The sequence below is a fragment of the Saccoglossus kowalevskii genome, chromosome 22 (genome assembly GCF_978046115.1).
Source record: "Saccoglossus kowalevskii chromosome 22, keSacKowa6.1, whole genome shotgun sequence".
Taxonomy (NCBI): domain Eukaryota; kingdom Metazoa; phylum Hemichordata; class Enteropneusta; family Harrimaniidae; genus Saccoglossus; species Saccoglossus kowalevskii.
The window spans coordinates 10,442,268-10,450,297 of record NC_140662.1 but is presented as its reverse complement, the minus strand read 5'-3'; the positions used below and the strand labels follow the sequence as shown (position 1 = coordinate 10,450,297).

The 8,030-nt window shown below is 35.0% G+C and overlaps 1 long non-coding RNA gene across 1 annotated transcript; it reads left to right on the top strand.

Moving 5' to 3' along the window:
• The first annotated feature begins 2,741 nt into the window (after positions 1 to 2,741).
• On the top strand, positions 2,742 to 5,165 carry LOC146728978 (uncharacterized). Its single transcript, XR_014928244.1, has 2 exons — positions 2,742 to 2,838; positions 4,094 to 5,165. It is a non-coding gene; the product is annotated as an uncharacterized LOC146728978 (long non-coding RNA).
• Positions 5,166 to 8,030: the final 2,865 nt, after the last annotated feature.

The window sequence follows — 8,030 nt, the reverse complement described above, 5'->3', positions numbered from 1 at the left end:
TTAACATGCTCTACTTTGATTTAATCACATATTACACCCAAGCTTGAGATTGAACATTCCTACGATTTGGTAATACGCTCATGCATATGAAAACGACAGTTGACACTCTTTCAAACATATTAAATCAGATTTGTTCTCTAGAGGTAGATTTGCCTGAATATATAAGACGGTTATAGCAGATATGAGCTAGTAAATCGCAATAATTATTGCGTTACATCGCTGTATGATGTATATATATATGCCCATATTACCGTGTGATTTGTGACTTCACGTTGTACGTTGTATAATGCGTAGTAGGTATACTATTATTTTCATTTTAATTATTTGTTCCTGTATCTGATTTAATTGGAAAATGTTTTTTTTACTCGGATTGATAATGTCACAGTAACAATGATTGGTAATTCTGACTTTGCCTGGGGTTTGGGTTTTTTCCCGAACATATTCGGAGACAGCCGAGAGAATTATGACAATGCGAAATGTAATTGTCATCTGGACATGAAAAACTCACCAATGGTCAAAACTGACATCAATGTTTTATAACATTTTATATAGACAACGGAATTTGACAACTACATAACCACATATATGGTGGAAGTTTGTGAATCGAGCAAGATGGAATATTGGCTTGTTGTTATCTATTCTACAAAGGCTATACTTATGTTACTGGGGGCGTTCCTGGCGTGGGAGACACGAACGGTAATATCACTATATAATACAGATAAGTTTTTCTTTTGCCGATAATATTATATTTAACGTACTCTTGCGTTACGCTAGTAAACTGCATTTCATTAATGAATATTGATCTAGTTGTGTGTCACAGTATATGCTTACATTTTTCTAAATCATTTGCATACAGCCATAGGGTCCATCACTAATTCTGTTATGTATTGTAATATGTTTTTCATTTGTTTGTTGTTTATATCTGTGTCTTTTTTATCATGTAATATACGGATATGGTCGCCGAGATCTCGTTGTGAGCAAGTACGACACGAGACTTGTTTTTGCCCTTCAGATAGTGTATATAAATCAGTACTCGTCGTTCTCTCGCTCTCAGCGAGGTGGCGGCGGCTATATTTGCGTCTAAGGTATATTGCAGATCATGAACTTATTCATCACCTCTTCATTTCCAAAGTATTTGTATATTTCTGGGGTCTGTTCGACAATACTCATTACTTAGTGTCATTGACCTTGTATGCCCTGTTCTTTGTGTACAATCATTCAAAATACAATCTGTAAATAAAAACTTAAATTTGAGATATACCTATACAAATGAAATATCGGAGATTTTCCAATTGTACAACCGGAATAGCATGTACATTGCATATATGCTAGTAGTCTGAAAATGCGTGTAATACACGACGTGTTACCGCCAGGTTTCGTTTCGACAACAGACTATAGTGGTCTAAGGCTGCGAATGATTAATATGTACCGTACAACATTTCATTTATTTTTTTCTATTGTTTTTCATTTTAAAATATATAAAAAAATATTACAGTAAAATTGTAAAAAGAAGCATTAAATATTGAAATATATCAGAAAGACGAAAGGTAACTATTTAAATCAAATAAACAACAAATATTTCAAAGCAATAAAATCACGTCTTGCATTTACTTAAAACTTCCTCTCATTTTTAAATGAATTTCATTTTGTTCCATTTGTTTTTCAATTCAAATTTTTCTTTGGTCAGAGTCAAAACATTTTTCTTCTTGCTATTTTATTTTTATACTGTATTCTTTTTTCACAATGTTACAATGTTTTTGTTTATATTATAAATTGCAAAATAAAACAACAGGAAAAAAAACAAATGTCATGAATATTCATTATTGTCACTTTAGGTCGCTGTACAGAATGGTACACCCCTTGGTAGTCAGGACGTCCATGAAACAATTGTGCTATCATGGGATACGCATATAGCAATATTCACTTTCTTCTTTCCAGGTCTCAATATCGATTCTAAACGACTCTCATTACATTGGTATATGCATCTACAACGTGGTGTTACTAAGCGTTCTTGGCGCGCCATTGGCTTATCTTTTGCGATCACAGCCAAAGATTTCGTATATCATAACTTCGGCCTTCGTGATCGTGGGAACTACTGTTACGCAATGCCTTGTATTTGTGCCAAAGGTTTGTGATTTCATACATATATATATATATATAAGTCGCCAAGTGCGGGATTTGAACGAACACCCTTCAGTATGCAAGACCGGTACCCCAACCACTACTTCAACCGGTCGACTGAGTGGAAGAGCAAGTAACAGCAAATCACCTTGGGCCGGTTGTTGTGTTTTAACTTCCGCACTGGGTGACTTCCAATAGTTCACTTATCATTTATATTATGTTAATTTCCATTGTACATGAAGACGTCCGTTTATTAAATGAATTACTCTTTTCGATTAGATTAGATGTCGCCGAAGACAATTGTAACAGGTTATCACACGCTGTCCAACGAACACTTGCCTTTTCATATATGTGGTTGGCTCTGAGGACAGAGAATCCCTTTTTACATATCCTGATCGCCGCATTCATCTCGCGATATTTAGAGCCGTCTATTCCGGGACTGAATCACATATGATGCGTGTTTATTATAAGTTCGTAATAAGCCTGTATGTTTTAATATTCTAACACCAATAGACAATGTTACGTCAAATTTGATCCCGGTCAGTTGTTTACCAGCCTTAATGGTTACTATATACCTACTTCGCAGATTATTGCTTACAAAGACGGACAAGTCATACCATGGGGTACTAGAAGTATTAGAAAAAGACTTGATACATTCGCCTCCAATTCCGTGGATACAGGGCAACTGAAAGTGTCAACAAGTAATGTCGCAGTGCAGTAAGTATCCTTCTGTCATATCATGGAGGTATCTCTTTTACCTCCATGGTCATATTAACTTTTTCCCCACCTGTTCCCTCTTTTCACCACATATGGACAAAATAATCCCGCTTATAGTCTGCACGTTGCTTCAGATGATTGCGACAAGGTAGCATATTTTTTTGAGTAACAACTGAAAATTGACCTCAATTTTGTTTGTTGACTCGAACATGAGGATTCCTTACCAGATATATTGAAGAATTTAAGGCAAAAACTGGACAAAAATTTGGGCGATGGTGGTGAAAAGGTTATAACGTTTATTTAGTTGGCATTTGCATATGATCTCCAGCATGACATTGACACACATCCTAGGTGAGCTTGTGACATATTCAATGGAGTTGACGAACTGATGACCGAGAATTATTAAATTACCGCATGTGACACTCCTATAGTGTTAATGTGACGAATCCGGAGCATTCGATTTAGACTTTTAGATTTGAAGATCCACTGATGCATTATTCAAGTTTATGAATTCGACAAAATCAATCCTCTACTGTGATTCTGATTTAACTTTACACAAGTATTTTTGTTTACAGTAGCAAACTGCAACACGAGAAATTGATTATTGAAATTATGTTCTATTGCAAATATACGGTGCCGTTTATATAAGCAAAAACAAATGAATATTCTGATTCATGTAAAATGTATTGCATCCGAAACTCGTTTTGTCTGAAATAAATATCTTGTATCTAACTTGGGTAGATCTCTTATAGGTTTGTTCATTTCTTGTTGATATCTTAAATTCTCTAATTTTGGTGAATATTTTTGTCATTTTTGTTAAAAAGTGATATTTTTGACTTATTGTTAAAAAACGCAAGTCCAATTGCTTTGATAGTACATATATAAGTACTACATGTGGACCTCTCTCAGATTTGTTCATTTTGTAATGATATCTTTAATTCTCTAATTTTGGTGAATGTTTTTGAAATTTTTGGTAAAAAGTGATATTTTTGAATTCTTTTTGAAAACATCAAGTCCCATTGCTTGATACTATACATATTGTTAATTTTCTAATGATATCTTTTGTTCTTTAATTGAAATGTGCATTGCAAACAGCGGAGCTATCTCAGCCGACAGGCTGCTTGTTATATTATAGTTCCGTGTATTCTACCAAAACACGCATATCATATACAAACATTTATGTTATACGTATTAATGCCGTCACCTTATAACGAGCAGCAGTATTATGGTATACATGATATAATTTGTCTTACAGGTGTGACCTGTACACAAGGATCATTGGATCTGCAGATTTATGAGTCAAAAGATCAATACCTTGCTGACTGCTGACTGTTATTCACAACAAGCGGAGATTCAGTCATGGGCGGAGTCTGGATAATCCGCAGCACAAATCCATATGGCAAATATATTGAAGATGGGTAATCGAACGTATCACAAATAATTATTATAGATTAGATATATTGTACTATAACATTATATTGTATTGTATTTGCATTATATTCTGTCTTATTTCGAAACTTCTTACTGGAATGACCGTTTCACTACAGTTACATCATGTTACCCTCTTTTTCAACGAAATGTTTGGGTGTTATATTGAGTCCAAAAAAGTGACGAGCATCATTAAGCTCAAATAATTGTAAGGGAAAATATGGCGATATCATATATCATATACAACTTCTACTGATATGGAAATATTAAAGATAACGTCAATAATTCTCAAATTTGTTTCAAATTCTAAACTTTGTTTTGCTTTGCTTTGTTTTGTAGCTGCAATCTGAAATTGTGTGTTAAAAACATTAATCCCAAACCAGGAATAATGTTTTATTTTTATCCCGTACTTATGTTAATTACCAAGAATTTAAGGAAATGCATATTCAACCAACTAACGCTGGCGACAACCAAATTCTGTCAGTTTTTCAAATAACATTTAATCATCTTCGTAAGAAAAATCGTACTTTTTTTTGCTAAATCAGAAGGAATAGTTCTGAATGCAGGATAATAGCGGTAAGTTCCGTTGATGTTTATAATGAGAGCGAACCCATGCTGGGAAAGATCGATTTACTATTTACCTTCTAAGCAAGACTCCTTGCGGCACTGTACAAAGACCGTGAAATGATCGAAGTAAACAATGTTCATCGTTGCAGATTACCTCATATCCATCGGCAAAGTGTATTTTAAATGTTGATTTTGTCTATATTTTATCAGTTCACATTCTACGTATAACAAAAGCTGTAACTTTGTCGGCGGATGTTTCATTTAGAACTAAGATGTTTGTAATTTCGTGTTTTATTCCATAAGCGTTATAATAAATTCATTTTGATGTTTTATTCAGTTTTGTCCTAATCATTCATTTTTTTTTATTTTGCAAAATATGTGGTTATTTAAAATATATCAATATAGCTGTGGCGTTTGTCGTTTAAAGCTGCCATGTAAAGTATACATATGGAATAGATGCAGCGAACAGCATCGTCTGACCTACCTTTCCAACATAGACGTGTTGAACGGTGACTGTCGATAACGTAGCAAACATAGCAGCACTATTCAAATGTCAAAACCAACAGTCAAAAAAATAAAAAAAGGCTTCGATGTTACTAATTCATACACCGAGGTGTTTAGCATCGAAAGAACAAAATCACTGATTGGATTGAGTGCGAAACAATCGGTTTTGTTTAATAATATTTTATAGTGTTGAGGGCGCATGCGAGCAGCCCGTAAACACTTTATATCATATATATAAAATATCAGTACAACTTCCATATGAATGACACATAAGCAGAGCGGCACACAATAGCGTCATAGGCATGCGAACAACGGGTGAGATTCTCGTCGCTGATGGAAACATTATCACACACATCTGCAAAATAAGTAGGTTTATAATTATTTAACACCGTATGAGAAAATAAAAGGTCTACTATTAAACTAAGTGTACCGTTTTCCAAGGTGTACACACCATCTGTGACATATCTGCGAGCTCTCGGAAGTACATCGTGCTGTTCTATACACAAGCATCGATAGTCATGTATTTTAATGACAATGTTATTTTCAAACAAAAGACCGCTACGAACAACATCTATTTGCCCGGTGACCCAGGTTGATCCGTTATTTATTCAGACGGGGCTAGATCATACAGTACAAAAACAATCAACACAAGTCCGGACAACAGGATTTGTGCCATGAACATAAACAGCAGTGAAACAGAGGACAATATATAATGAAAAGAAGAGAACACGACCTTTGTTTGTCGCATTATTATTTGCACCCATATTTTCAACGTTCTACTAAAACATGAAATATTTAGTGTATCTGTTCCGCATTTTCAATAAAAATGTAAGATGAGATAACAATTGGATAATAAAAAAAGCTTATACAATTTTCAGGGGATAATTATAGTGGGAATATTCACAACCGGTAACACCCGAGTGGAGCGAACGACCACTCTGTGTACTAGTCACCATTGGCGGTTACAGTGAGCGTAAAGTAGTAGTAGAAATATATAGATAAATTATATAGATAAATTAAACTAGGGAGAGAATATTGTTCTTGCAAATCTGCCAGTGCAGTACAGTTCGAAACCAGGGGAGCTGTAACTGTAGACCGGCGTATGCCGACAATTTTTTTAAGCGGGTGAGTCGTCACCAGCGCGTGCGTCAGATGGCCATACTGTGTCATTGTTTACAAAGAAGCGTCTACCCATGAGCCTTTGCGTTATTTGCGTGTGTTATTATCGTCGCTTGGGACTCGTGCGCAGATGACGGCCTTCCCGCTTTAAAGTTTTGGTTCAAAACCACAGCTGAATGACCTCTTTATGGGGTTACGTTATTCACGTTACAATTCATCATATTATGTATGTTCGTACAGTACTTTGAGAAAAACAAAATAATTCGTGCGATGTAACGTTTTCTTCACAACGATATGAGTTTTTTTCAGATTAGATAGCAATTACAATATTGACGATAACTCATATTATTATACATCTGTCACCGTAACGCCATAAGTTACAGCGTGCCGTAATATTGCGGTATTTTACGGGGTATTTTCACCCTACCATATTAGGAAATGCGAATTTCAAATATGGAATGATTACGCACATCAGCGTCCTCTATGATAATAAAAACAAACATGTCTGCCACCAGAATTTGACCGGATTCAACACAAAGAAGTTAGCTGATTCTTTTCTGAATATTTTGGATTTCGGCATTCCCATGTAGTATCATTGGAAGGAAAAAATGTATAATATTAAGGTTATTACGAGAAAACCTCAAAGTATGCACTCAGACAGTACGCCGCGCATCAACCTCCACTGCGCGTCGGTCGATACTCCCGCTTTACTGTCTTCGTGCATACTTTGAGGTTTTCTCGTATTAACCTCATATTATTATGCATGCAAGTGTGTTATACACTGATTTCCAGTGTTATTTAGGTGAAATTACCACGCCTCACTATAATATATTCCAAACGAAAATATCAACAAAAACAACATCAGCTGTTGTCACGTGAGTTTACATTTATGTCAACATTTTCACCAATCCCGAACCGAGCGATATAAAGCCTGTACGTCATTAATTAATTCCGACTCCAACTGCGTTTTTCTTTGATGGACTAATTTTGAAATAACAAACCTTAACAATCGATCATTTAAATTTATAGTCTATTTTATCGACATATCACTGTAAAAATCTTAAGGAAAGTTCGGGTTTTAATCAGAAAATCGAAAATCAATAGTCAAGATTTCAACAAAGAAAATGAAAATACAAAAAAATGTATAAGAATTATAATATACATGGGAGAAAGTACATTTACATATATACACATAAGCCAATGTGTACAGTAGTACATAAATTAATGTGCTACACTTTATTTTCTAAGTGTAATTCATTTCGCTCAATACAGCAGGAAACGCCATGTACCTTAAGAACGTATCACCTGACTTTAGGTCGTGTCTCCTGTGGCCTTAGGTGCAATAGTGCCGCCATAATGAATATTTTGAATATTTAATTAGTCATTTAAGTATGCATGACCAAAATTTAATATCTTAAATTCGCCTGTCTCGAGAATACCTCATTGCCGCATATAAATTAAAATTCTATTAAATTCCAAGACGTGCTTACAATGTCAACAGCGACCACGATTTCACGAGTGCGCCATATATCAATCCGCGCGTCACAACTTTTATGCCGAGGGTCATTGGAGAT